We start from the raw sequence: 27478 nt of genomic DNA on the forward strand, positions 1-27478 counted from the left end.
GCTGGTGTGGCTGCCCACTGCTCTGAGTGTGTGCGTGTTCACTGCTTCAGATGGGTTAAATGCAGAGGATGAATTTCACTGTGCTTGAAGTGTGCATGTGATGAATAAAGGTTTCTTCTTCTTCTTCTCTTAAATCGGGCCTGAACACAGAGAGCTGCGGTGTTGAGTCGGGCTTTTATCTCGAGGTTTTTTTTTTTTTTTTTAGTTTCTGTAAGTGACATGCTTAAATTAAACGTATAAATTTATCCTGAATGAGCAAGTGATGAGGAAAAACTCTCTGCGATGACATGAGGAAGAACCCTGGAGAGGAACCAAACTCATCCCCATCTGGGTGATACCTGACAGTGTGATGATGTGTACTATAGAGTCAGAAAGTGCTAACTGTATAAACAGAGTCATTTTCAATTCAATATGACGTGCATTTTATTGAAGTTACCAAACATTCACTGATGGCGACTTGAAAAGAAAGAAAAAGTTTCAGTGGGATTTAAGGAAAGAATTTTCCAGTAGGATCCACATCAGCTGAGACTCAGCGTTCCGGACTGTACACCCCCTCCCCACACACACACACACACACACACGCGCGCACCAGGTCCTCAGTCCAGTGGAATAACCCCCCGTCCATGAGAATCTCCTCGTCTTTTCCTTCTCTGTCCAAATCCCATTTCCATCATCCCCAAACAGGAAGTTCCCTGAGGAAGCAGGTGTCGCGCTATTGTTCCTGCTCTACACTCCCACAATCACACTGCTCAGCACACACACAGTCTAATTATTACATACATCGTTACATCTCTATACATATACAGTACACTCACACAGACGTCTAATCTTGTTGCCGTGGTAACGACTAAATAATAATCCATTCGAGATTTTTCAGCATTTCATTATTTCCTGTTTGCAGTTACACTGTTGTTACATATATAGATAGCGAGCTGGCTAAATTTAGTAATCAGTGATCATTTATTGTTGCATAATGTGGATTAAAGATCAGCTCCAGATGAGACGGCACCCACCACTTCCTCCCAGAGAGCTGTTACTCAGGAATCAGCAGAAAATCTCTTCTCTTCTACTTCATTACAAACTTATCACAGTGATGAGTGTCTGCGACACAGAGCACTCAGTTCTCATCTCTGCAAATATCTTACACTTCCCTTTTCTCATATATACCACATCTCCGTACTTACAGTGCCCTCCATAATTTATTGGCACCCCTGCATTTAATACTCCGTCCAACCTGCTTTGTCAGTAAAACAGCACTGAGTCTCTCCTCTAACATTTTATAAGGTTGGAGATCCAGAGCGGGGCATTGAGCCCATTCCTCTTTACACAATCTCTCCAGATCATCCAGGGTCCTCGATTGGGCAGAAGATTGATTCTGTGTTCAGTGAACCATTTGTGTGTTGATTTGGGCATCGGATCATTGTCCTGCTGGAAGATCCAATGATGACCCGGTTTTAGTTTCCTGTCAGAGGAGCCGGATTCTGATTTAAAGTGTCCTGGTGTTTCATGGAGTCCACGATACCATGGACCCAAACAAGGTTTCAGGGCTTCTGGAGGAAAAACAGCCCCAAAACATCACAGAACCTCCACCGTATTTTACAGTTGGGATCGGGTTCTTTTCGTTATAGCCGTCCTTCTTTTTACTCCAAACCCACCGTGAGCATTTATTGGGAAAAAAAAAAGCACTCCACTTTTGTTCCATCAGACCAGAGAACACAGTTCCAGCCAAAGTTGTCGCGTTTCACAAACTTCAGGTGCTTACGTTTGTGGAAAAGGGTTTTTTCTGGAACCTTCCAAATAATCTGTTGGCGTGGAGGTGGAGTCTGATGGGGGTTTTGGAGACTTGGAAACCCCAAGATATTTTTTTTCTTGTAATTCACTAACAGTGATCCTTTGGGATTTTTTTGCCTCTCTTACCCTCCTCACTGTATGTGGGGTAAAATAAGCTCAGTTCCTCTTCCAGGTGAGTGGGGAACAGTTCCAGTTGGTGTCCACTTTTTTTATTTTAGCCCTAACAGGACATACCGTAGGAAAGGAACATTTCCAGGTGAGGAGATGGGTGTTTTTAATCCCCATTCCCTGACTTATGGAGGTCAACACACTTCTCCCTCATTGGGTTTGTGTGTCTCTGATCTTTCCCATGTTGATGTTGAGGGAATTTGGCCTCTGTGTCGCCTCATATTTATTCCCCAGTTCATCAGGAAGTCATGGATTACAGAATGAAAGTTCCTACACACTCCAATCAACTCACACATGGACAATTTAAATGGAAACACGCTTCAGGTATATTGTTTCCAGGGGTGCCAATAATAGTGCCACACGTGTGTTTTGTTGAAAATAATTATTTATTAACGAGGGATTCGTTTTTTTCCTGAATAAATTAATTTCAATTAAATTTTATTTTTCTCATGTTTTCAGTGTGAGATGAAGCGACTTCACCAAAAGGTGGATTTTTTTCAAACCCTTTTTACTGACTCTTTACAAGGGGGGCCAATAATTGTGGAGGTCACTGTACATCAATGTGTGTTGCATATCTCTCAAAAAAGAAGTCAGAAATTGTGTAGTGCCTTTTGAGAGCTAAACATCATAACGATGAAGTCTATGAAGAGACAGTGATCACTGCGTGTAGCCTCGCGGAGTTTTTCTGTGTCGTATTCAATCGTGATGACGTCGCCGTTTCCATGTTCAATTTAACATTGTAAACTACATGGAAGATTAAAAAAAACTTCAAAACATCATGATCACACCAAGATGGTCACTCAAATATATACATGTTGGGGCGGCACGGTGGTGTAGTGGTTAGCGCTGTCGCCTCACAGCAAGAAGGTCCGGGTCCGAGCCCCGTGGCCGGCGAGGGCCTTTCTGTGTGGAGTTTGCATGTTCTCCCCATGTCCGCGTGGGTTTCCTCCGGGTGCTCCGGTTTCCCCCACAGTCCAAAGACATGCAGGTTAGGTTAACTGGTGACTCTAAATTGAGCGTAGGTGTGAATGTGAGTGTGAATGGTTGCCTGTGTCTATGTGTCAGCCCTGTGATGACCTGGCGACTTGTCCAGGGTGAACCCCGCCTTTCACCCGTAGTCAGCTGGGATAGGATCCAGCTCGCCTGCGACCCTGTAGGACAGGATAAAGCGGCTACAGATAATGAGATTTTATATATAGAGTGATTCCACGCTTATGGGTACTGAAATGGGGACATGAACTTATTTTTAAAAATTCACCTAAAACCATTTCTTTTTTTACCATCAGGTCACAAAACATGTAATCTTTAATGAATGATATGTTAAAAGATAACTTTAATTTTCTGAGATGTAATAAAAACATTTATATGCCAAAGTCAGAATGTAACAGAAGTGTTGTGGACATATAGATTCTCAATTTTAACAATGTAGAATTATTTTATAACTGTATTTTATTATGTATAGATAAAGTAATGATATGTTAGAATATAACAGTGAGGGTTTTTTTAATGTAGCAATCTACATCAGCTTTTTTTAATAATGTTTGACACCAATAGAATGACACTGTCTGATACAAAAATGTAAAAAGACTGGTTGGCTTTTTGAAACATAGGAAGGTGATGTTTTAGCAAATATAATTAATAAACATGTGTAGTAGAATAAACATACACATTCTTTCAATAAGATTAACATGGTATAGAGCTAGATTGTAATTAATTTGTAACAGACGCGAGATGGACAATCGTAACAGAAGTAATGTAACAGACATCATTTTGGAACTCATAGGCTTGACTTTGGCATATAAATATGTTTTTATTACATCTCAGAAAATTAAAGTTATCTTTTAACGTATCATTCATTAAAGATTACATGTTTTGTGACCTGATGGTAAAAAAAGAAATGGTTTTAGGTGAATTTTTAAAAATAAGTTCATGTCCCCATTTCAGTACCCATAAGCGTGGAATCACTCATATATATGTGTGTGTGTGTGTGTGTGTGTGTGTGTGTGTGTGGAGGTTGTAAACATTAAGCAAACAAACAAATAAACAAACAGTGAATAACAGAAGAGCTGTGGGTTTAAAGCGCAGAAACACTTTGGGAAAAAGTTAACAGTCATTAATGTGACAGATGCTGCTGTTAAACTGTCTCACCACTGGAAATGTAAAGTTTACAGCTGTCAACATGTGTTTGTTTGGTTTACTGATCTGGTATAATGTATAAATCTGCACACTGTGTGTGTGTGTGTGTGTGTGTGTGTGTGTGTGTGTGTGTGTGTGTGTGTGTGAGAAAGTCAGATCTGAGAAAGTCTTACATCTGCGACTTTAACCTAAAAAATAATAGACCAAAGTGTGAACACACACACCAGCTCCTAATTCACTCTCGTGTGTGTGTTTTGGTAGGTTGTGTGTAATTGGTGTGTTGTGTGTATTGAGATCAAATGCAGGTTTTACTTGTGTTTTGAGTAAAAGGATGAAACTCATTGGTGTTACCGTTATAGCCTCAGGTTTAGAGATGACATGCTGTTTATCCTCAGGGCACACACACACACACACACACACACACACACACACACACACACACACACACACACACACAATGTTTTCATACAATCTGTGGTTTTCTCTCTGAGTTTCTACATGTTTGTTACACACACCATTTCTCAGTAAATCAGAGGAATATATTTTGTATATGTAGCACTTTTCACTAGCCCACACACACACACTCATGTTCATACCCGTGCATCTGATTCTCACCCTTACTAACTCGTTTCACCCGTCTTACCCTGTTTTTTGCCTCGTTTACGTCCAACACCACACAATGCGTGTACGTCCTGCTGATGCACTAAAACAATAGATTATGAAAAAGTGCTTCCTTTTTTTCTGCATGAATGGGCTGCAGGTACAGTATGGACGTGCAATATTTACAAACGCAGGTGAATATGAGCGCCAACTTCCTCTCTGGACAGGAAATAAGGAACCGGGGTTCTTTCCTGTTGGCGTCTATTGATTGCAGTGGGAACTCCTCAGGAGCTGATCTGCTGCATTATGAAGTCGGATATTCAGCATAATCAGCAAGGTCATGTACATTAAACAGTTCAGGTCTCACACACACTTCATCCTTTGCTGTGGGACATTTTAATGTTAATACAGGGTGAGAGTTTGGCACGCAGGGTTAAGTTGGCGTCGCTCTGTGCATTGTTCTGCCCAGAATCACGGGTTCAAGTGTCCAGCGTTAAAGCTGAACTTACTAGGTGTGTTACTGTGTGTTAGTGTGTGTTGGACAATCTGAGAAAAACTCAGGAAATCTGGAGCAGTGAGGATCCACTTTAAGGGATGGTGAGAAGACAGATGAATTTGATATCACACACACACTCAATAAACTCAGAGCGTCTACTGCATCAGCTATCAACTGTGCCAGGTTTAAAGGGGTTCTTCATAAGTGTGTGTGTGTGTGTGTGTGTGTAGTCAGTGGTAGTAAAGAAGATGATCCTGCTGATAAGAACAACCGCAAAAAAAACAGGAAGACGAGTGAAGGTAAACATTGCAATTACCTAAATACTGTGTGACTGTGTGTGTGTGTGTGTGTGTGTGTAATTTTGTATGCATGTACAGAATATAAGCTTCTGGCCTCAGTAACACACACACACAGAAAGAAAAACTTCCCTTATGGTTCAGTGTCAGTAAATGTCAGAATGAGTCACGAGGGGAAAAGCAGAAGTGTGTGTGAGAGAGAGAGAGAGAGAGAGAGAGAGAGAGAGAGAGAGAGAGAGAGAGAGAGAGAGCACTTCAGTCATACATCCCTTTATTCTCTCTGTTCTTCCCAGAGCTGTGCTGATACATCACTGCACAGACACACCCTGATATATCCTACAGTGTGATATCATGATGGAGTCAGGAACTTGATCACACTTTCTCCTCACTTCCTGTCAGTGAAAATCGGAGAAGTGCTGCAGCTGAGGTGTGATACGTGCACCGCCGCCAAACTCTCGGTTTGAAATATAGCAATATGATCTGAAGCTAAGATGGAAACACGACTAGCTAAATTAGCATCCTCAGATTAGTCTATAATCTGCACGTTTAAAACTTCACACACACACACACACTCTGATTATCAACTCAGACACGTTTCAGAAACAACAGCACTGTCTGTCCAGTGTATAAATCATGGTCCCTCTGTAGTGGACACTATTTAGCTAGTTGCCCTCCCTCTACATCCACGGCTCAAGCACCCTTGAGCAACACACCAAACCCGCAACTGCTCCCCGGGCGCTGCAGCACAGCTGCCCTCCGCTCCGCTCCGCTCCGCTCCGCTCCGCTCCGCGTGTGTGTGTGCTCACATCCCCAGAAGGGTTAAACACAGAGACAGAATTTCATTGTGCTCTAATATTTAATCTGATCACTGTAATCTGATAACTTCAAGTGTTTATGAGTCACAAAAAGTCAGATTTTTTTCATTCATGTCATTATAAATAGTGAAACTGTTTTAGTTAAATGATGTTTCCAAAAGATATTTGGAAGTGCAATTGACTCGAAACTGCAGGCCGTAACAAGCCATAACAAGATGCTTATATTAATATTGATTAATTTTGTATTAATTAATATGAAGAGCACGATGTTTCAGTGCCACTTGCACCATTATTAAGCGAGTGTTCATAAGCTAAGCTAATGTCAAAACATATAAAAACAGATTAGCATGATGCTAAACAAAACGTTTGGCCTGTAAGGAGTCCGAGTGCACGGTGAGAGCTCGTCTTCTTTCTCTAATGTAGAGCATTTCATACAACAAGCAGTCGGATTTACTCTCACACTTTCTTAACACAACAAAGTTTTATTAATACCTTATTCTTATTAACGTGCTTAGGTGCAGTCCCGTGGACCGTCCTATAGTGTTTAGTGATGTTTGAAGAGCATAAAGGCGTGTTGGGATTGCACCTAAACACATTAATAAGAACTTTGTTGAAACTAATTAATACAGAAACTTTGCACCTCGAGTGCTCTAGCGCCACCAATGGGTCAAATTTGGAGGTACGTTTATGCATGTAACTTTTGCCTGATTTTCACAAATGAGGCCTGATTGGATTCCTTGGCTCAAGCCGAATTCAGCGCACCCCATACATTACATGAGAGGCATTTAGCAGATGCTCTTATCCAGAGCGACATACAACACACTCAGAGCAGCCTGGGGGGCAGTTGGGGGTTAGGCGCCTTGCTCAAGGGCACTTTAGCCATTCCTGTTGGTTCAGGGAATCAAACCAGCAACCTTTTGGTCCCAAAGCTGCTTCTCAAACCATAAGGCCATGACTTCCTGCCTACATATGCCTTCAATTTCTGCCATATTGGATTTTATCAAAATGTTTTAAAATTGTTCGCAGGCCACAAATTTTATCCAATTTTCACCAAATTTCTTAGAAGTGATCAACAGTCCAAGCCTCGCAAAACTTATCATATTGATCTTTCATTTTCCAAACCGTTTGTCCATGACAGCCAATTGAAATCCATGGTGAAGCCACCAAACAGGAAGTGAGGTCATATCTCAGCAGTGCTTTGATAGATTGACACCAAAATTGGTATCTCGACGTGGGATGCCTTCTTCAGCATGTGCAAAATATTTGTGTCATTTGGCTCCTACAGAGTCGCTGCAATAAACTGCACAAACTACTTCAGTAAGTGTTGATGTGTTTCCTTTAACAGAAGTGATTCTTGTGTCAGGTGATATTTTGGGAAATGAGACATAATAAATTGTCGTATCACTTAATTGGCACGGCCGCCATTTTTTAAAAATGAAAGAAATGAAGAGAATTGGATGGAATTTTTTATTTTCCAAAGGATTTGTCCGTTACAGTTGATTGGTGTCGGTGGTGAATCCGCCAGACAGGATGTGAGGTCATATCTCAGTTACACCCAATTTTTGGTCAATTGATATAAAACTTGCTGTTAGTGCTTACAGCCACGCTTTTTACATGATCAGACTGCGTTTCCATGGTGACTCTGCCCTGCTGGTTTGCTTAACCCTCTCATCTGTACTATATTTAATATAAGACTTCTATTTATTGTTCTACCTTACTATTCTCGCCATCATGCTGCTCTAAATTCTTTCATTTCCTCTTTAGGGATTAATATAAGTATACTGTATCTTGTTGCTGGGGCAGTACCCTTATCATTTGTACCTTTAACGCATATCTTTCACCTGGGAATGTGGACATAGTGTAGGTTTAAGATCAATTTAAACGACTGTTAAAAATACATTTTTAAGTTTAAATCTACAGGTAAAAATACATGCCATGCATTTTCTGAATTTCAGTATTGAGCTGTCAGGAAGCTATTGAAAGAACTCGACTCTTTATTCTGAGCTAAATTACTGTACGTATTAAATCTTAACCAAGCACAATGGCAAGAGTAATTTTAGTTATGTTTAGTACTGAATTAAAAAAAAATACAAAATCAAGAAGTCATACTCTGTCATCATCTGCAGGTGTACTGTTACACTCTCAGGACTAAAGGCACCAAACGGTACTTTACCTTGTCACTGGGGTGCTAACATCAACGACACATGTGTGTTAAGGTGTATGTAGTGTACCTGTAAAGCTTTAAAGATACATCAGTTATCCTTAAGTTCTCATTATGGAGCTTAGATTCTCTTTAAATATCAATATAAAGATACTAAAGGTACATTTCACTGTTTCAACACAGTGACATGGAAAAGGACAGTCGAGTACCCTTTCTGTATGGAACAGAGTGAGATTTAGGGCACAGCTGACAAAAATAAGACTTTTCAAATGGACCTTAAATAACACACACAAAATTGTATTTCCCATTTTTTGACTCTCGGATCATAAGGACCAGAAGAGCAGCTGTGTAACAGAAACACACGCTTGTGTGTGTGTGTGATTTTGGTCCCCTACCTGCGGCCGTCACACACTCCCCATGTTTCTGCAGGTTGGAGATCAGAGGTCAGATGTTCTTCACTTCATATCCGTCGAACACAATAAAACATTTCTGTCAGAGTGCAGCAGCTTCATCTGCTTCAAACATACATACATGCACACACTCGCACACAAACACACACGACTCAAACAGTGCTGAAACAGGAAGTGAGTTTAAGGTGCATGAGAGGACGCAGGGGGCGGGGCTTCCATGCCCACACAGCAGCGGAAGTTGTTCTTTGATGTTTTGTGTTGTTTTTATGAATTGGAGTGTGTTGTTGCATCCTGCATCGGGGAAATGGGCACACAGAGCAGGGTGTGTGTGTGTGTGCCTGCACTTGCATTGTTCTAGTTCTGAAGTTCATATTTACCTATTGAATAAAAACTATTACTTTATTCCAAAATGTAGAAGTAGAGAATGTGTTGATGTAAAAATCTCAGTGTGTACATAATTCACTGTGTGTGTGTGTGTGTGTGTGTGTGTTTTGAGAGGTTTGACTGTCAGCTGTAACAGTGAGGATACCGTAAGTGAATACTGTGAATATACACTTCCACTAGGGGGCGACAGTGTACTGAACATCCTGCAGGTGATGAGTGTAGTAGTGTGTTAATGTTAGATAGTCTGTAGTGGAGTGTGTGTTGGAGTGTATCGTACTGTGTTAGTGTGTGTTGGAGTTTTAGTGTGTGCTGGAGTGTGTTAGTGTGTGTTGGAGTGTGTCGGAGTGTGTTAGTGTGGGTTAGAGTGTATCGGACTGTGTTAGTGTGTGTTGGAGTTTGTTAGTGTGTGTTGGAGTGTGTTAGTGTGTGTTGGAGTTTGTTAGTGTGTGTTGGAGTGTGTCACTGTGTATTGGAGTGTGTTAGTGTAGGTTAGAGTGTGTTAGTGTGTGTTGGAGTGTGTTAGTGTGGTAGTTTGTGTTGGAGTGTGTGTTACAGTGTGTTGGTGTGCGTTGGAGTTTGTTAGCATGTGTTAGCGTATGTTAGAGTGTGTTAGTGTGTGTTGGAGTGTGTTAGTGTGGGTTAGAGTGTATCGGACTGTGTTATTGTGTGTTGGAGTGTGTTAGTGTAGGTTAGAGTGTGTTAGTGTGTGTTGGAGTGTGTTAGTGTGGGTTAGAGTGTATCGGACTGTGTTATTGTGTGTTGGAGTGTGTTAGTGTGGGTTAGAGTGTATCGGACTGTGTTATTGTGTGTCGGAGTGTGTTAGTGTAGGTTAGAGTGTGTTAGAGTGTGTAGGTTGGAGTGTGTCACTGTGTATTGGAGTGTGTTAGTGTAGGTTAGAGTGTGTTAGTGTGTGTTGGAGTGTGTTAGTGTGGTAGTTTGTGTTGGAGTGTGTGTTACTGTGTGTTGGAGTGTGTTAGTGTGCGTTGGAGTTAGTTAGCATGTATTAGCGTATGTTAGAGTGTGTTGGAGTGTGTGTCGGAGTGTGTTAGTGTGGGTTAGAGTGTATCGGACTGTGTTAGTGTGTGTTGGAGTTTGTTAGTGTGTGTTGGAGTGTGTTAGTGTGTGTTGGAGTTTGTTAGTGTGTGTTGGAGTGTGTCACTGTGTATTGGAGTGTGTTAGTGTAGGTTAGAGTGTGTTAGTGTGTGTTGGAGTGTGTTAGTGTGGTAGTTTGTGTTGGAGTGTGTGTTACAGTGTGTTGGTGTGCGTTGGAGTTTGTTAGCATGTGTTAGCGTATGTTAGAGTGTGTTAGTGTGTGTTGGAGTGTGTTAGTGTGGGTTAGAGTGTATCGGACTGTGTTATTGTGTGTTGGAGTGTGTTAGTGTAGGTTAGAGTGTGTTAGTGTGTGTTGGAGTGTGTTAGTGGGGGTTAGAGTGTATCGGACTGTGTTATTGTGTGTTGGAGTGTGTTAGTGTGGGTTAGAGTGTATCGGACTGTGTTATTGTGTGTCGGAGTGTGTTAGTGTAGGTTAGAGTGTGTTAGAGTGTGTAGGTTGGAGTGTGTCACTGTGTATTGGAGTGTGTTAGTGTAGGTTAGAGTGTGTTAGTGTGTGTTGGAGTGTGTTAGTGTGGTAGTTTGTGTTGGAGTGTGTGTTACTGTGTGTTGGAGTGTGTTAGTGTGCGTTGGAGTTAGTTAGCATGTATTAGCGTATGTTAGAGTGTGTTGGAGTGTGTGTCGGAGTGTGTTAGTGTGGGTTAGAGTGTATCGGACTGTGTTAGTGTGTGTTGGAGTGTGTTAGTGTGTGTTGGAGTGTGTTAGTGTGTGTTGGAGTGTGTTAGTGTGTGTTGGAGTGTGTCACTGTGTATTGGAGTATGTTAGTGTGTGTTGGAGTGTGTTAGTGTGGGTTAGAGTGTATCGGACTGTGTTATTGTGTGTTGGAGTGTGTTAGTGTGGGTTAGAGTGTATCGGACTGTGTTATTGTGTGTCGGAGTGTGTTAGTGTGGGTTAGAGTGTATCGGACTGTGTTAGTGTGTGTTGGAGTGTGTTAGCGTGTTAGTGTGTGTTAGCGTGTGTTGGAGTGTGTTAGCGTGTTGGCGTGTGTTGGCGTGTGTTGGAGTGTGTTAGCGTGTGTTGGAGTGTGTTAGCGTGTGTTGGCGTGTGTTGGAGTGTGTTGGCGTGTGTTGGAGTGTGTTGGCGTGTGTTGGAGTGTGTTAGCGTGTGTTGGAGTGTGTTAGCGTGTGTTGGCGTGTGTTGGCGTGTGTTGGAGTGTGTTAGCGTGTGTTAGCGTGTGTTGGCGTGTGTTGGAGTGTGTTAGCGTGTGTTGGAGTGTGTTAGCGTGTTGGCGTGTGTTGGCGTGTGTTGGAGTGTGTTAGCGTGTGTTGGCGTGTGTTAGCGTGTGTTGGCGTGTGTTGGAGTGTGTTGGCGTGTGTTGGAGTGTGTTAGCGTGTGTTGGAGTGTGTTAGCGTGTGTTGGCGTGTGTTGGCGTGTGTTGGCGTGTGTTAGCGTGTGTTAGCGTGTGTTGGCGTGTGTTGGCGTGTGTTGGAGTGTGTTAGCGTGTGTTGGAGTGTGTTAGCGTGTGTTGGCGTGTGTTGGCGTGTGTTGGAGTGTGTTGGCGTGTGTTGGCGTGTGTTGGAGTGTGTTAGCGTGTTAGCGTGTGTTGGCGTGTGTTGGCGTGTGTTGGAGTGTGTTAGCGTGTGTTGGAGTGTGTTAGCGTGTGTTGGCGTGTGTTGGAGTGTGTTGGCGTGTGTTGGAGTGTGTTAGCGTGTGTTGGAGTGTGTTAGCGTGTGTTGGAGTGTGTTAGCGTGTTAGCGTGTGTTGGAGTGTGTTAGCGTGTGTTGGCGTGTGTTGGCGTGTGTTGGAGTGTGTTGGCGTGTGTTGGCGTGTGTTGGAGTGTGTTAGCGTGTTAGCGTGTGTTGGCGTGTGTTGGAGTGTGTTAGCGTGTTAGCGTGTGTTGGAGTGTGTTAGCGTGTGTTGGCGTGTGTTGGCGTGTGTTGGAGTGTGTTGGCGTGTGTTGGCGTGTGTTGGAGTGTGTTAGCGTGTTAGCGTGTTAGCGTGTGTTGGCGTGTGTTGGAGTGTGTTAGCGTGTGTTGGAGTGTGTTAGCGTGTGTTGGCGTGTGTTGGAGTGTGTTGGCGTGTGTTGGAGTGTGTTGGCGTGTGTTGGAGTGTGTTAGCGTGTGTTGGAGTGTGTTAGCGTGTGTTGGAGTGTGTTAGCGTGTTAGCGTGTGTTGGAGTGTGTTAGCGTGTGTTGGAGTGTGTTAGCGTGTGTTGGAGTGTGTTAGCGTGTGTTGGAGTGAGTTAGCGTTTTGGCGTGTTTTGGCGTGTGTTGGCGTGTGTTGGCGTGTGTTGGAGTGTGTTAGCGTGTGTTGGAGTGTGTTAGTGTGGGTTAGAGTGTATCGGACTGTGTTATTGTGTGTTGGAGTGTGTTAGTGTGGGTTAGAGTGTGTTAGTGTGTGTTGGAGTGTGTTAGTGTGGGTTAGCGTGTGTTGGCGTGTGTTGGAGTGTGTTGGAGTGTGTTGGCGTGTGTTGGAGTGTGTTGGCGTGTGTTGGAGTGTGTTGGCGTGTGTTGGCGTGTGTTGGAGTGTGTTGGCGTGTGTTGGAGTGTGTTGGCGTGTGTTGGCGTGTTGGAGTGTGTTGGCGTGTGTTGGCGTGTGTTGGCATGTTGGAGTGTGTTGGCGTGTGTTGGCGTGTGTTAGCATGTGTTGGCGTGTGTTGGAGTGTGTTGGAGTGTGTTAGCGTGTGTTGGAGTGTGTTAGCGTGTGTTGGCGTGTGTTGGAGTGTGTTAGCGTGTGTTGGAGTGTGTTAGCGTGTTAGCGTGTGTTGGAGTGTGTTAGCGTGTGTTGGAGTGTGTTAGCGTGTGTTGGAGTGTGTTAGCGTGTGTTGGAGTGTGTTAGCGTGTGTTGGAGTGTGTTAGCGTGTTAGCGTTTTGGCGTGTTTTGGCGTGTGTTGGCGTGTGTTGGCGTGTGTTGGAGTGTGTTAGCGTGTGTTGGAGTGTGTTAGCGTGTTAGCGTGTGTTGGCGTGTGTTGGCGTGTGTTGGAGTGTGTTAGCGTGTGTTGGAGTGTGTTAGCGTGTTAGCGTTTTGGCGTGTTTTGGCGTGTGTTGGCGTGTGTTGGCGTGTGTTGGAGTGTGTTAGCGTGTGTTGGAGTGTGTTAGCGTGTTAGCGTGTGTTGGCGTGTGTTGGCGTGTGTTGGAGTGTGTTAGCGTGTGTTGGAGTGTGTTAGCGTGTTAGCGTGTGTTGGAGTGTGTTAGCGTGTGTTGGAGTGTGTTAGCGTGTGTTGGAGTGTGTTAGCGTGTGTTGGAGTGTGTTAGCGTGTGTTGGAGTGTGTTAGCGTGTTAGCGTGTGTTGGCGTGTGTTGGCGTGTGTTGGAGTGTGTTAGCGTGTGTTGGAGTGTGTTAGCGTGTTAGCGTGTGTTGGAGTGTGTTAGCGTGTGTTGGAGTGTGTTAGCGTGTGTTGGAGTGTGTTAGCGTGTGTTGGAGTGTGTTAGCGTGTGTTGGAGTGTGTTAGCGTGTTAGCGTTTTGGCGTGTTTTGGCGTGTGTTGGCGTGTGTTGGCGTGTGTTGGAGTGTGTTAGTGTGTGTTGGAGTGTGTTAGCGTGTTAGCGTGTGTTGGCGTGTGTTGGCGTGTGTTGGAGTGTGTTAGCGTGTGTTGGAGTGTGTTAGCGTGTTAGCGTGTGTTGGAGTGTGTTAGCGTGTGTTGGAGTGTGTTAGCGTGTGTTGGAGTGTGTTAGCGTGTTAGCGTTTTGGCGTGTTTTGGCGTGTGTTGGCGTGTGTTGGCGTGTGTTGGAGTGTGTTAGCGTGTGTTGGAGTGTGTTAGTGTGGGTTAGAGTGTATCGGACTGTGTTATTGTGTGTTGGAGTGTGTTAGTGTGGGTTAGAGTGTGTTAGTGTGTGTTGGAGTGTGTTAGTGTGGGTTAGCGTGTGTTGGCGTGTGTTGGAGTGTGTTGGCGTGTGTTGGCGTGTGTTGGCGTGTGTTGGCGTGTGTTGGCGTGTGTTGGAGTGTGTTGGCGTGTGTTGGCGTGTTGGAGTGTGTTGGCGTGTGTTGGCGTGTGTTGGCGTGTTGGAGTGTGTTGGCGTGTGTTGGCGTGTGTTAGCATGTGTTGGCGTGTGTTGGAGTGTGTTGGAGTGTGTTAGCGTGTGTTGGAGTGTGTTAGCGTGTTAGCGTGTGTTGGCGTGTGTTGGCGTGTGTTGGAGTGTGTTGGAGTGTGTTAGCGTGTGTTGGAGTGTGTTAGCGTGTGTTGGAGTGTGTTAGCGTGTGTTGGAGTGTGTTGGCGTGTGTTAGCGTGTGTTAGTGTGTGTTGGAGTGTGTTAGTGGTTGTTGGAGTGTGTTAGTGTGGGTTAGTGTGTGTTAGTGTGTGTTGGAGTGTGTTGGAGTGTGTTGGCGTGTGTTGGAGTGTGTTGGCGTGTGTTGGCGTGTGTTGGAGTGTGTTGGAGTGTGTTGGCGTGTGTTGGAGTGTGTTGGCGTGTGTTGGAGTGTGTTGGCGTGTGTTGGAGTGTGTTGGCGTATGTTGGAGTGTGTTGGAGTGTGTTAGCGTGTGTTGGCGTGTGTTGGAGTGTGTTAGCGTGTGTTGGCGTGTGTTGGCGTGTGTTGGAGTGTGTTGGCGTGTGTTGGCGTGTGTTGGAGTGTGTGGGCGTGTGTTGGCGTGTGTTGGCGTGTGTTGGCGTGTGTTGGCGTGTGTTGGAGTGTGTTGGCGTGTGTTGGCGTATGTTGGAGTGTGTTGGAGTGTGTTAGCGTGTGTTAGCGTGTGTTGGCGTGTGTTGGCGTGTGTTGGAGTGTGTTAGCGTGTGTTGGCGTGTGTTGGAGTGTGTTGGCGTGTGTTGGCGTGTGTTGGAGTGTGTTGGCGTGTGTTGGCGTGTGTTGGAGTGTGTTGGCGTGTGTTGGCGTGTGTTGGAGTGTGTTGGAGTGTGTTAGCGTGTGTTAGCGTGTGTTGGCGTGTGTTGGCGTGTGTTGGAGTGTGTTGGAGTGTGTTAGCGTGTGTTGGCGTGTGTTGGCGTGTGTTGGCGTGTGTTAGCGTGTGTTGGCGTGTGTTGGCGTGTGTTGGAGTGTGTTGGCGTGTGTTGGCGTGTGTTGGCGTGTGTTGGAGTGTGTTGGAGTGTGTTAGCGTGTGTTAGCGTGTGTTGGCGTGTGTTGGCGTGTGTTGGAGTGTGTTGGAGTGTGTTAGCGTGTGTTGGCGTGTGTTGGCGTGTGTTGGCGTGTGTTAGTGTGTGTTGGAGTGTGTTAGTGTGGGTTAGAGTGTGTTAGTGTGTGTTGGAGTGTGTTAGTGTGGGTTAGCGTTTGTTAGCGTGTGTTGGCGTGTGTTGGCGTGTGTTGGCGTGTGTTGGCGTGTGTTGGAGTGTGTTGGAGTGTGTTAGTGTGGGTTAGAGTGTGTTAGTGTGTGTTGGAGTGTGTTAGTGTGTGTTGGAGTGTGTTAGTGTGGGTTAGAGTGTATCGGACTGTGTTATTGTGTGTTGGAGTGTGTTAGTGTGGGTTAGAGTGTGTTAGTGTGTGTTGGAGTGTGTTAGTGTGGTAGTTTGTGTTGGAGTGTGAGTTACTGTGTGTTGGAGTGTGTTAGTGTGCGTTGGAGGTTGTTAGCATGTGTTAGAATATGTTAGCGTGTGTTGGAGTGTGTTAGTGTGTTGGAGTGTATTGTGTTAGCGTGTGTTAGCGTGTGTTGGCGTGTGTTGGCGTGTGTTAGCGTGTTGGCGTGTGTTGGCGTGTGTTGGCGTGTGTTGGAGTGTGTTAGTGTGGGTTAGAGTGTGTTAGTGTGTGTTAGTGTGTGTTGGAGTGTGTTAGTGTGTGTTGGCGTGTGTTGGCGTGTGTTGGAGTGTGTTAGCGTGTGTTGGAGTGTGTTAGCGTGTGTTGGAGTGTGTTGGCGTGTGTTGGAGTGTGTTAGCGTGTGTTGGAGTGTGTTAGTGTGTGTTGGAGTGTGTTAGTGTGTGTTGGCGTGTGTTGGCGTGTGTTGGAGTGTGTTAGCGTGTGTTAGCGTGTGTTGGAGTGTGTTAGCGTGTGTTGGAGTGTGTTAGCGTGTGTTGGAGTGTGTTAGCGTGTGTTAGCGTGTGTTGGCGTGTGTTGGAGTGTGTTGGAGTGTGTTATTGTGTGTTGGAGTGTGTTAGTGTGTGTTGGAGTGTGTTAGTGTGTGTTGGAGTGTGTCACTGTGTATTGGAGTATGTTAGTGTGGTAGTTTGTGTTGGAGTGTGAGTTACTGTGTGTTGGAGTGTGTTAGTGTGCGTTGGAGGTTGTTAGCATGTGTTAGAATATGTTAGCGTGTGTTGGAGTGTGTTAGTGTGTTGGAGTGTATTGTGTTAGCGTGTGTTAGCGTGTGTTGGCGTGTGTTGGCGTGTTAGCGTGTGTTGGCGTGTGTTGGCGTGTGTTAGCGTGTTAGCGTGTGTTAGCGTGTGTTGGCGTGTGTTGGCGTGTGTTAGAGTGTGTGTTAGTGTGTGTTGGAGTGTGTTAGCGTGTGTTGGAGTGTGTTAGTGTGTGTTAGTGTGTGTTAGCGTGTGTTGGAGTGTGTTAGCGTGTGTTGGAGTGTGTTAGTGTGTGTTAGTGTGTGTTAGTGTGTGTTAGCGTGTGTTGGCGTGTGTTAGCGTGTGTTGGCGTGTGTTAGCGTGTGTTGGCGTGTGTTGGAGTGTGTTGGCGTGTGTTAGCGTGTGTTGGAGTGTGTTAGCGTGTGTTAGTGTGTGTTAGCGTGTGTTGGCGTGTGTTAGCGTGTGTTGGCGTGTGTTAGCGTGTGTTGGCGTGTGTTGGAGTGTGTTGGCGTGTGTTAGCGTGTGTTAGCGTGTGTTAGCGTGTGTTGGAGTGTGTTAGCGTGTGTTGGCGTGTGTTAGTGTGTGTTAGCATGTGTTAGCGTGTGTTGGCGTGTGTTGGAGTGTGTTGGCGTGTGTTAGCGTGTGTTGGAGTGTGTTAGCGTGTGTTGGCGTGTGTTGGCGTGTGTTGGAGCGTGTGTTAGCATGTGTTAGCATGTGTTAGCATGTGTTAGCGTGTGTTGGCGTGTGTTGGCGTGTGTTGGAGTGTGTTAGCGTGTGTTGGAGTGTGTTAGCGTGTGTTAGCGTGTGTTGGAGTGTGTTGGCGTGTGTTAGCGTGTGTTGGAGCGTGTGTTAGCATGTGTTAGCGTGTGTTGGCGTGTGTTGGCGTGTGTTAGCGTGTGTTGGAGTGTGTTGGCGTGTGTTGGCGTGTGTTAGCGTGTGTTGGAGTGTGTTAGCGTGTGTTAGCGTGTGTTGGAGTGTGTTGGCGTGTGTTAGCGTGTGTTGGAGCGTGTGTTGGAGCGTGTGTTAGCATGTGTTAGCGTGTGTTAGCGTGTGTTGGCGTGTGTTGGCGTGTGTTAGCGTGTGTTGGAGTGTGTTGGCGTGTGTTAGCGTGTGTTGGCGTGTGTTGGCGTGTGTTGGAGTGTGTTAGCGTGTGTTGGAGTGTGTTGGCGTGTGTTAGCGTGTGTTGGAGTGTGTTGGCGTGTGTTAGCATGTGTTAGCATGTGTTAGCGTGTGTTGGCGTGTGTTGGCGTGTGTTAGCGTGTGTTGGAGTGTGTTAGCGTGTGTTGGAGTGTGTTAGCATGTGTTAGCGTGTGTTGGCGTGTGTTGGCGTGTGTTGGAGTGTGTTAGCGTGTGTTGGAGTGTGTTAGCATGTGTTAGCATGTGTTAGCATGTGTTAGCGTGTGTTGGCGTGTGTTGGCGTGTGTTAGCGTGTGTTGGAGTGTGTTGGCGTGTGTTAGCGTGTGTTGGAGTGTGTTAGCGTGTGTTAGCGTGTGTTGGAGTGTGTTGGCGTGTGTTAGCGTGTGTTGGAGCATGTGTTGGCGTGTGTTAGCATGTGTTAGCGTGTGTTGGCGTGTGTTAGCGTGTGTTGGCGTGTGTTGGCGTGTGTTGGCGTGTGTTAGCGTGTGTTGGAGTGTGTTAGCGTGTGTTGGAGTGTGTTGGCGTGTGTTAGCGTGTGTTGGAGTGTGTTAGCGTGTGTTAGCGTGTGTTGGAGTGTGTTGGCGTGTGTTAGCGTGTGTTGGAGCGTGTGTTAGCGTGTGTTGGCGTGTGTTGGCGTGTGTTAGCGTGTGTTGGAGCGTGTGTTGGAGCGTGTGTTAGCATGTGTTAGCGTGTGTTGGCGTGTGTTGGCGTGTGTTAGCGTGTGTTGGAGTGTGTTAGCGTGTGTTGGAGTGTGTTGGCGTGTGTTAGCGTGTGTTGGAGTGTGTTAGCGTGTGTTAGCGTGTGTTAGCGTGTGTTGGCGTGTGTTGGAGTGTGTTGGCGTGTGTTAGCGTGTGTTGGAGCGTGTGTTAGCATGTGTTAGCGTGTGTCGGCGTGTGTTGGCGTGTGTTAGCGTGTGTTGGAGTGTGTTAGCGTGTGTTAGCGTGTGTTGGAGTGTGTTAGCGTGTGTTAGCGTGTGTTGGCGTGTGTTGGAGTGTGTTAGCGTGTGTTAGCGTGTGTTGGCGTGTGTTGGCGTGTGTTAGCGTGTGTTGGAGTGTGTTAGCGTGTGTTGGAGTGTGTTAGTGTGTGTTAGTGTGTGTTAGCGTGTGTTGGAGTGTGTTGGAGTGTGTTGGAGTGTGTTAGCGTGTGTTGGAGTGTGTTAGCGTGTGTTGGAGTGTGTTAGCGTGTGTTAGTGTGTGTTAGCGTGTGTTGGAGTGTGTTAGTGTGTGTTGGAGTGTGTTAGCGTGTGTTGGAGTGTGTTAGTGTGTGTTAGTGTGTGTTAGCGTGTGTTGGAGTGTGTTAGTGTGTGTTGGAGTGTGTTGGAGTGTGTTGGCGTGTGTTGGCGTGTGTTGGCGTGTGTTGGAGTGTGTTAGCGTGTGTTGGAGTGTGTTAGCGTGTGTTGGAGTGTGTTAGCGTGTGTTAGCGTGTGTTGGCGTGTGTTGGAGTGTGTTGGAGTGTGTTATTGTGTGTTGGAGTGTGTTAGTGTGTGTTGGAGTGTGTTAGTGTGTGTTGGAGTGTGTTAGTGTGTGTTGGAGTGTGTCACTGTGTATTGGAGTATGTTAGTGTGGTAGTTTGTGTTGGAGTGTGTGTTACTGTGTGTTGGAGTGTGTTAGTGTGCGTTGGAGGTTGTTAGCATGTGTTAGCATATGTTAGCGTGTGTTGGAGTGTGTTAGTGTGTTGGAGTGTATTGTGTTAGCGTGTGTTAGCGTGTGTTGGCGTGTGTTGGCGTGTGTTAGCGTGTGTTAGCGTGTGTTGGCGTGTGTTGGCGTGTGTTAGCGTGTGTTGGAGTGTGTTAGCGTGTGTTGGAGTGTGTTGGCGTGTGTTGGCGTGTGTTAGCGTGTGTTGGAGTGTGTTAGCGTGTGTTGGAGTGTGTTAGTGTGTGTTAGTGTGTGTTAGCGTGTGTTGGAGTGTGTTAGTGTGTGTTAGTGTGTGTTAGCGTGTGTTGGAGTGTGTTAGTGTGTGTTGGAGTGTGTTAGCGTGTGTTGGAGTGTGTTAGTGTGTGTTAGTGTGTGTTAGCGTGTGTTGGAGTGTGTTAGTGTGTGTTGGAGTGTGTTAGTGTGTGTTGGCGTGTGTTGGAGTGTGTTAGCGTGTGTTGGCGTGTGTTGGCGTGTGTTGGAGCGTGTGTTAGCATGTGTTAGCGTGTGTTAGCGTGTGTTGGAGTGTGTTGGCGTGTGTTGGCGTGTGTTGGAGCGTGTGTTAGCATGTGTTAGCGTGTGTTAGCGTGTGTTGGAGTGTGTTGGCGTGTGTTGGCGTGTGTTGGCGCGTGTGTTAGCGTGTGTTGGAGTGTGTGTTAGTGTGTGTTGGAGTGTGTTGAAGTGTGTTAGCGTGTGTGTTGGAGTGTGTTGGAGTGTGTGTTGGAGTGTGTGTTGGAGTGTGTGTTGGCGTGTGTTAGCGTGTGTGTTAGTGTGTGTTAGCGTGTGTGTTAGTGTGTGTTAGTGTGTGTTGGCGTGTGTTGGCGTGTGTTGGAGTGTGTTGGAGTGTGTGTTAGCGTGTGTTGGAGTGTGTGTTAGCGTGTGTTGGAGTGTGTGTTACCGTGTGTTGGAGTGTGTGTTAGCGTGTGTTGGAGTGTGTGTTAGCGTGTGTTGGAGTGTGTGTTAGCGTGTGTTGGAGTGTGTGTTAGCGTGTGTTGGAGTGTGTTGAAGTGTGTTAGCGTGTGTGTTGGAGTGTGTGTTGGAGTGTGTGTTGGCGTGTGTTGGCGTGTGTTGGCGTGTGTTGGCGTGTGTTGGAGTGTGTTGGAGTGTGTTGGCGTGTGTTGGAGTGTGTTGGCGTCTGTTGGAGTGTGTTGGAGTGTGTGTTAGCGTGTGTTGGAGTGTGTGTTAGCGTGTGTTGGAGTGTGTGTTAGCGTGTGTTGGAGTGTGTGTTAGTGTGTGTTGGAGTGTGTTGAAGTGTGTTAGCGTGTGTGTTGGAGTGTGTGTTGGAGTGTGTGTTGGAGTGTGTTGGAGTGTGTGTTGGCGTGTGTGTTGGCGTGTGTTAGCGTGTGTGTTAGTGTGTGTGTTAGTGTGTGTTGGAGTGTGTTGACGTGTGTTGGAGTGTGTGTTGGAGTGTGTGTTGGCGTGTGTTGGCGTGTGTGTTAGCGTGTGTTGGAGTGTGTGTTAGTGTGTGTTGGAGTGTGTTGAAGTGTGTTAGCGTGTGTGTTGGAGTGTGTGTTGGAGTGTGTGTTGGCGTGTGTGTTGGCGTGTGTTAGCGTGTGTGTTAGTGTGTGTGTTAGTGTGTGTTGGCGTGTGTTGGAGTGTGTTGACGTGTGTTGGAGTGTGTTGGAGTGTGTGTTAGCGTGTGTTGAGTGTGTGTTAGCGTGTGTTGGAGTGTGTGTTAGCGTGTGTTGGAGTGTGTGTTAGTGTGTGTTAGTGTGTGTTAGTGTGTGTTGGAGTGTGTTGGAGTGTGTCTTAGTGTGTGTTGGAGTGTGTTGGAGTGTGTGTTGGCGTGTGTTGGCGTGTGTTGGAGTGTGTGTTGGATTGTGTGTTGGAGTGTGTGTTAGCGTGTGTGAGTGTGTGTTGGCGTGTGTGTTGGCGTGTGTGTTGGCGTGTGTTGGCGTGTGTTGGAGTGTGTTGGCGTGTGTGTTGGCGTGTGTGTTGGCGTGTGTGTTAGCGCGTGTGTTGGCGTGTGTTGGAGTGTGTTGGCGTGTGTTGGCGTGTGTTGGCGTGTGTTGGAGTGTGTTGGAGTGTGTTGGAGTGTGTTAGCGTGTGTTAGCGTGTGTTGGCGTGTGTTGGCGTGTGTTGGAGTGTGTTGGAGTGTGTTAGCGTGTGTTGGCGTGTGTTGGCGTGTGTTGGCGTGTGTTAGTGTGTGTTGGAGTGTGTTAGTGTGGGTTAGAGTGTGTTAGTGTGTGTTGGAGTGTGTTAGTGTGGGTTAGCGTTTGTTAGCGTGTGTTGGCGTGTGTTGGAGTGTGTTGGCGTGTGTTGGCGTGTGTTGGCGTGTGTTGGAGTGTGTTGGAGTGTGTTAGTGTGGGTTAGAGTGTGTTAGTGTGTGTTGGAGTGTGTTAGTGTGTGTTGGAGTGTGTTAGTGTGGGTTAGAGTGTATCGGACTGTGTTATTGTGTGTTGGAGTGTGTTAGTGTGGGTTAGAGTGTGTTAGTGTGTGTTGGAGTGTGTTAGTGTGGTAGTTTGTGTTGGAGTGTGAGTTACTGTGTGTTGGAGTGTGTTAGTGTGCGTTGGAGGTTGTTAGCATGTGTTAGAATATGTTAGCGTGTGTTGGAGTGTGTTAGTGTGTTGGAGTGTATTGTGTTAGCGTGTGTTAGCGTGTGTTGGCGTGTGTTGGCGTGTGTTAGCGTGTTGGCGTGTGTTGGCGTGTGTTGGCGTGTGTTGGAGTGTGTTAGTGTGGGTTAGAGTGTGTTAGTGTGTGTTAGTGTGTGTTGGAGTGTGTTAGTGTGTGTTGGCGTGTGTTGGCGTGTGTTGGCGTGTGTTGGAGTGTGTTAGCGTGTGTTGGAGTGTGTTAGCGTGTGTTGGAGTGTGTTGGCGTGTGTTGGAGTGTGTTAGCGTGTGTTGGAGTGTGTTAGTGTGTGTTGGAGTGTGTTAGTGTGTGTTGGCGTGTGTTGGCGTGTGTTGGAGTGTGTTAGCGTGTGTTAGCGTGTGTTGGAGTGTGTTAGCGTGTGTTGGAGTGTGTTAGCGTGTGTTGGAGTGTGTTAGCGTGTGTTAGCGTGTGTTGGCGTGTGTTGGAGTGTGTTGGAGTGTGTTATTGTGTGTTGGAGTGTGTTAGTGTGTGTTGGAGTGTGTTAGTGTGTGTTGGAGTGTGTCACTGTGTATTGGAGTATGTTAGTGTGGTAGTTTGTGTTGGAGTGTGAGTTACTGTGTGTTGGAGTGTGTTAGTGTGCGTTGGAGGTTGTTAGCATGTGTTAGAATATGTTAGCGTGTGTTGGAGTGTGTTAGTGTGTTGGAGTGTATTGTGTTAGCGTGTGTTAGCGTGTGTTGGCGTGTGTTGGCGTGTTAGCGTGTGTTGGCGTGTGTTGGCGTGTGTTAGCGTGTTAGCGTGTGTTGGCGTGTGTTGGCGTGTGTTAGAGTGTGTGTTAGTGTGTGTTGGAGTGTGTTAGCGTGTGTTGGAGTGTGTTAGTGTGTGTTAGTGTGTGTTAGCGTGTGTTGGAGTGTGTTAGCGTGTGTTGGAGTGTGTTAGTGTGTGTTAGTGTGTGTTAGTGTGTGTTAGCGTGTGTTGGCGTGTGTTAGCGTGTGTTGGCGTGTGTTAGCGTGTGTTGGCGTGTGTTGGAGTGTGTTGGCGTGTGTTAGCGTGTGTTGGAGTGTGTTAGCGTGTGTTGGCGTGTGTTAGTGTGTGTTAGCATGTGTTAGCGTGTGTTGGCGTGTGTTGGAGTGTGTTGGCGTGTGTTAGCGTGTGTTGGAGTGTGTTAGCGTGTGTTGGCGTGTGTTGGCGTGTGTTGGAGCGTGTGTTAGCATGTGTTAGCATGTGTTAGCATGTGTTAGCGTGTGTTGGCGTGTGTTGGCGTGTGTTGGAGTGTGTTAGCGTGTGTTGGAGTGTGTTAGCGTGTGTTGGAGTGTGTTAGCGTGTTAGCGTGTGTTGGCGTGTGTTGGCGTGTGTTGGAGTGTGTTAGCGTGTGTTGGAGTGTGTTAGCGTGTTAGCGTGTGTTGGAGTGTGTTAGCGTGTGTTGGAGTGTGTTAGCGTGTGTTGGAGTGTGTTAGCGTGTGTTGGAGTGTGTTAGCGTGTGTTGGAGTGTGTTAGCGTGTTAGCGTTTTGGCGTGTTTTGGCGTGTGTTGGCGTGTGTTGGCGTGTGTTGGAGTGTGTTAGTGTGTGTTGGAGTGTGTTAGCGTGTTAGCGTGTGTTGGCGTGTGTTGGCGTGTGTTGGAGTGTGTTAGCGTGTGTTGGAGTGTGTTAGCGTGTTAGCGTGTGTTGGAGTGTGTTAGCGTGTGTTGGAGTGTGTTAGCGTGTGTTGGAGTGTGTTAGCGTGTTAGCGTTTTGGCGTGTTTTGGCGTGTGTTGGCGTGTGTTGGCGTGTGTTGGAGTGTGTTAGCGTGTGTTGGAGTGTGTTAGTGTGGGTTAGAGTGTATCGGACTGTGTTATTGTGTGTTGGAGTGTGTTAGTGTGGGTTAGAGTGTGTTAGTGTGTGTTGGAGTGTGTTAGTGTGGGTTAGCGTGTGTTGGCGTGTGTTGGCGTGTGTTGGCGTGTGTTGGCGTGTGTTGGCGTGTGTTGGCGTGTGTTGGAGTGTGTTGGCGTGTGTTGGCGTGTTGGAGTGTGTTGGCGTGTGTTGGCGTGTGTTGGCGTGTTGGAGTGTGTTGGCGTGTGTTGGCGTGTGTTAGCATGTGTTGGCGTGTGTTGGCGTGTGTTGGAGTGTGTTGGAGTGTGTTAGCGTGTGTTGGAGTGTGTTAGCGTGTTAGCGTGTTAGCGTGTGTTGGCGTGTGTTGGCGTGTGTTGGAGTGTGTTGGAGTGTGTTAGCGTGTGTTGGAGTGTGTTAGCGTGTGTTGGAGTGTGTTAGCGTGTGTTGGAGTGTGTTGGCGTGTGTTAGCGTGTGTTAGTGTGTGTTGGAGTGTGTTAGTGGTTGTTGGAGTGTGTTAGTGTGGGTTAGTGTGTGTTAGTGTGTGTTGGAGTGTGTTGGAGTGTGTTGGCGTGTGTTGGAGTGTGTTGGCGTGTGTTGGCGTGTGTTGGAGTGTGTTGGCGTGTGTTGGCGTGTGTTGGAGTGTGTTGGCGTGTGTTGGAGTGTGTTGGCGTGTGTTGGAGTGTGTTGGCGTGTGTTGGAGTGTGTTGGCGTATGTTGGAGTGTGTTGGAGTGTGTTAGCGTGTGTTGGCGTGTGTTGGAGTGTGTTAGCGTGTGTTGGCGTGTGTTGGCGTGTGTTGGAGTGTGTTAGCGTGTGTTGGCGTGTGTTGGAGTGTGTGGGCGTGTGTTGGCGTGTGTTGGAGTGTGTTGGCGTGTGTTGGCGTGTGTTGGCGTGTGTTGGAGTGTGTTGGCGTGTGTTGGCGTATGTTGGAGTGTGTTGGAGTGTGTTAGCGTGTGTTAGCGTGTGTTGGCGTGTGTTGGCGTGTGTTGGAGTGTGTTAGCGTGTGTTGGCGTGTGTTGGAGTGTGTTGGCGTGTGTTGGAGTGTGTTGGCGTGTGTTGGCGTGTGTTGGAGTGTGTTGGCGTGTGTTGGCGTGTGTTGGAGTGTGTTGGAGTGTGTTAGCGTGTGTTAGCGTGTGTTGGCGTGTGTTGGCGTGTGTTGGAGTGTGTTGGAGTGTGTTAGCGTGTGTTGGCGTGTGTTGGCGTGTGTTGGCGTGTGTTAGCGTGTGTTGGCGTGTGTTGGCGTGTGTTGGAGTGTGTTGGCGTGTGTTGGCGTGTGTTGGCGTGTGTTGGAGTGTGTTGGAGTGTGTTAGCGTGTGTTAGCGTGTGTTGGCGTGTGTTGGCGTGTGTTGGAGTGTGTTGGAGTGTGTTAGCGTGTGTTGGCGTGTGTTGGCGTGTGTTGGCGTGTGTTAGTGTGTGTTGGAGTGTGTTAGTGTGGGTTAGAGTGTGTTAGTGTGTGTTGGAGTGTGTTAGTGTGGGTTAGCGTTTGTTAGCGTGTGTTGGCGTGTGTTGGCGTGTGTTGGCGTGTGTTGGAGTGTGTTGGAGTGTGTTAGTGTGGGTTAGAGTGTGTTAGTGTGTGTTGGAGTGTGTTAGTGTGTGTTGGAGTGTGTTAGTGTGGGTTAGAGTGTATCGGACTGTGTTATTGTGTGTTGGAGTGTGTTAGTGTGGGTTAGAGTGTGTTAGTGTGTGTTGGAGTGTGTTAGTGTGGTAGTTTGTGTTGGAGTGTGAGTTACTGTGTGTTGGAGTGTGTTAGTGTGCGTTGGAGGTTGTTAGCATGTGTTAGAATATGTTAGCGTGTGTTGGAGTGTGTTAGTGTGTTGGAGTGTATTGTGTTAGCGTGTGTTAGCGTGTGTTGGCGTGTGTTGGCGTGTGTTAGCGTGTTGGCGTGTGTTGGCGTGTGTTGGAGTGTGTTAGTGTGGGTTAGAGTGTGTTAGTGTGTGTTAGTGTGTGTTGGAGTGTGTTAGTGTGTGTTGGCGTGTGTTGGCGTGTGTTGGAGTGTGTTAGCGTGTGTTGGAGTGTGTTAGCGTGTGTTGGAGTGTGTTGGCGTGTGTTGGAGTGTGTTAGCGTGTGTTGGAGTGTGTTAGTGTGTGTTGGAGTGTGTTAGTGTGTGTTGGCGTGTGTTGGCGTGTGTTGGAGTGTGTTAGCGTGTGTTAGCGTGTGTTGGAGTGTGTTAGCGTGTGTTGGAGTGTGTTAGCGTGTGTTGGAGTGTGTTAGCGTGTGTTAGCGTGTGTTGGCGTGTGTTGGAGTGTGTTGGAGTGTGTTATTGTGTGTTGGAGTGTGTTAGTGTGTGTTGGAGTGTGTTAGTGTGTGTTGGAGTGCGTCACTGTGTATTGGAGTATGTTAGTGTGGTAGTTTGTGTTGGAGTGTGAGTTACTGTGTGTTGGAGTGTGTTAGTGTGCGTTGGAGGTTGTTAGCATGTGTTAGAATATGTTAGCGTGTGTTGGAGTGTGTTAGTGTGTTGGAGTGTATTGTGTTAGCGTGTGTTAGCGTGTGTTGGCGTGTGTTGGCGTGTTAGCGTGTGTTGGCGTGTGTTGGCGTGTGTTAGCGTGTTAGCGTGTGTTGGCGTGTGTTGGCGTGTGTTAGAGTGTGTGTTAGTGTGTGTTGGAGTGTGTTAGCGTGTGTTGGAGTGTGTTAGTGTGTGTTAGTGTGTGTTAGCGTGTGTTGGAGTGTGTTAGCGTGTGTTGGAGTGTGTTAGTGTGTGTTAGTGTGTGTTAGTGTGTGTTAGCGTGTGTTGGCGTGTGTTAGCGTGTGTTGGCGTGTGTTAGCGTGTGTTGGCGTGTGTTGGAGTGTGTTGGCGTGTGTTAGCGTGTGTTGGAGTGTGTTAGCGTGTGTTAGTGTGTGTTAGCGTGTGTTGGCGTGTGTTAGCGTGTGTTGGCGTGTGTTAGCGTGTGTTGGCGTGTGTTGGAGTGTGTTGGCGTGTGTTGGCGTGTGTTAGCGTGTGTTAGCGTGTGTTAGCGTGTGTTGGAGTGTGTTAGCGTGTGTTGGCGTGTGTTAGTGTGTGTTAGCATGTGTTAGCGTGTGTTGGCGTGTGTTGGCGTGTGTTAGCGTGTGTTGGAGTGTGTTAGCGTGTGTTGGCGTGTGTTGGCGTGTGTTGGAGCGTGTGTTAGCATGTGTTAGCATGTGTTAGCATGTGTTAGCGTGTGTTGGCGTGTGTTGGCGTGTGTTGGAGTGTGTTAGCGTGTGTTGGAGTGTGTTAGCGTGTGTTAGCGTGTGTTGGAGTGTGTTGGCGTGTGTTAGCGTGTGTTGGAGCGTGTGTTAGCATGTGTTAGCGTGTGTTGGCGTGTGTTGGCGTGTGTTAGCGTGTGTTGGAGTGTGTTGGCGTGTGTTGGCGTGTGTTAGCGTGTGTTGGAGTGTGTTAGCGTGTGTTAGCGTGTGTTGGAGTGTGTTGGCGTGTGTTAGCGTGTGTTGGAGCGTGTGTTGGAGCGTGTGTTAGCATGTGTTAGCGTGTGTTAGCGTGTGTTGGCGTGTGTTGGCGTGTGTTAGCGTGTGTTGGAGTGTGTTAGCGTGTGTTGGAGTGTGTTGGCGTGTGTTAGCGTGTGTTGGCGTGTGTTGGCGTGTGTTGGAGTGTGTTAGCGTGTGTTGGAGTGTGTTGGCGTGTGTTAGCGTGTGTTGGAGTGTGTTGGCGTGTGTTAGCATGTGTTAGCATGTGTTAGCGTGTGTTGGCGTGTGTTGGCGTGTGTTAGCGTGTGTTGGAGTGTGTTGGCGTGTGTTAGCGTGTGTTGGAGTGTGTTAGCGTGTGTTGGAGTGTGTTAGCATGTGTTAGCGTGTGTTGGCGTGTGTTGGCGTGTGTTGGCGTGTGTTAGCATGTGTTAGCATGTGTTAGCGTGTGTTGGCGTGTGTTGGCGTGTGTTAGCGTGTGTTGGAGTGTGTTAGCGTGTGTTGGAGTGTGTTAGCATGTGTTAGCGTGTG

The 27478-nt window shown here is 47.1% G+C and overlaps 1 protein-coding gene across 4 annotated transcripts in view; it reads right to left on the reverse strand.

Moving 5' to 3' along the window:
* The window catches only part of pik3r5 (phosphoinositide-3-kinase, regulatory subunit 5), a 53483-nt gene extending 44444 nt beyond the window's left edge, over positions 1–9039 (reverse strand). For all 4 annotated transcript variants that reach the window (XM_060918554.1, XM_060918553.1, XM_060918552.1 and 1 more), the window contains exon 1: positions 8859–9039. The gene's annotated coding sequence lies outside the window, so the exon portion shown is untranslated. The remainder of the gene's footprint in view (positions 1–8858) is intronic.
* Between the last annotated feature and the right edge of the window lie 18439 nt (positions 9040–27478).

This window comes from Neoarius graeffei, chromosome 4 (genome assembly GCF_027579695.1).
Source record: "Neoarius graeffei isolate fNeoGra1 chromosome 4, fNeoGra1.pri, whole genome shotgun sequence".
Taxonomy (NCBI): domain Eukaryota; kingdom Metazoa; phylum Chordata; class Actinopteri; order Siluriformes; family Ariidae; genus Neoarius; species Neoarius graeffei.